We start from the raw sequence: 1,660 nt of genomic DNA, 5'->3' as shown, positions 1-1,660 counted from the left end.
AGTTTTTGGTTTTATGATATAAAGCGTTTTGAACTCCCCTGCTGCTGGAATGCGCTATACAAATAAACATGATTAATTGATTGAACAGAGGAAGTGACAACCATCTAACTGTTGCCTCTTAATGAAAATGTATGATAAACTATTTAATTTTGAAATTTTGAATGAAATGTAAGTTACAAAATATTACTCAAATAAATTTTTCTTGCTCCTGAAAAAAAATCTGACCTTGTGAATTCTCCTTTTGTGTTATCCCTCCTCCTCTATCAATGTGGTACAATCCGTCAAGTCCAGGTGCAAGCCATTAGTATWAATTAGGCCCGAGCAGCTAAGCGCTGSGTAGGCTTATTGAAATTGTGCTGTTTATTATGATTCTTTTGCCAAATGAATTGGCTTTTTGGGGGCTTTATCATATTGAAAATCTCACCAAACTTTGCAGACGCATACAGCCCATGTCAAATTTACGTATTTTAAGGTCTTTCCAAAAATCGCAAAAGAAACGGCTTAACGACGCCACCTCGGAACATTCAAAAGACCCTTTCCTAGTCACTTACTTTCTTGTACAGACTTAAAATTTGGTACACTTGTACAGCTCCCCAAGACGCTCAGAATTTACAATTAATGTGATAGTGCAAGTATGAAGGAAGTCAGACATTTTGGACCAAAGTTCCGATTTTGACCCCATTTTGGCCATTTACAGCCATCGCATCTTATCAAACTCCTAGAGATTTTGATCAATCGGGTTCAAACTTGGTCAGATCATTCATAAGACAGTGGCTCTCACACACACTAGCTGACTGTCACCAGTCGTTCACCTGGGAGACCAGGGTTCGAATCCAGACTCAGGCAAAAATGAAAGATACAACAGTGACATGTCTGTTTGTGTATATAATTTTTATTTTTCAGCTTATATAGAGGTTGTGAGAGTCAAGTGGCAGTGGGTCTGACACTCAATAGCTGTCTGTGTAGCTAGCAGCTAGCAGAGCTGGGGACGTCCCAGGATGGGAACCCAGCCTCTAGCGAGCCTTGGTCTGAGGGCCAGCCCTCGTCCCCAGCCTCCAGCGAGCCTGGGTCAAGTACAAACTACCAACCATGCAATCACTCACCCCTAAGAGCAATTTAGAAGGACCAGTTAACCGGAAAAACATGTTTTTGAACTGGGAGGAAACCAGAGTACACTGAGAAATTACGTTCATTTATGGGACAGACATACAAACTCCATGCAGACAGACGTCAGACAAGGATCTGGACCCTGAACTTTCTGGCTGCAAGGCAAAAGTATTAACTGCTACTCCATCATGCATCATAATAAAAAGCAATATTCTAATGGCATCCATGTACTTCCAACAATTACCTGGTTTGTAGTTTTAATATTAACACCATGTCAGATTTCTTACATCCCAGCCGGTGATCTGCACATTTTCTTAATCCCAACCAGACGCCACAGATGTTCGCATATTTAAAACATTTGGAATTATTTCTACTAAACTGAGCTGGATAAATGTCAAAGCTTTCCAAAATTACTGATTTCGTTTTAAGGGTTGAAGTACAAACAGGTGCAGCCTCGAAACATCAGAAGGTGTGAATGTCAGTATTAATGAGAGAGGGTAGAACTTACCGCGCCGCAGGGATTCCTCCATTTTCATAATCCAATCCAAAGCTC

The sequence above is a fragment of the Poecilia reticulata genome, linkage group LG16 (assembly GCF_000633615.1).
Source record: "Poecilia reticulata strain Guanapo linkage group LG16, Guppy_female_1.0+MT, whole genome shotgun sequence".
NCBI lineage: Eukaryota > Metazoa > Chordata > Actinopteri > Cyprinodontiformes > Poeciliidae > Poecilia > Poecilia reticulata.
Note: the sequence above shows the minus strand (reverse complement) of the source record.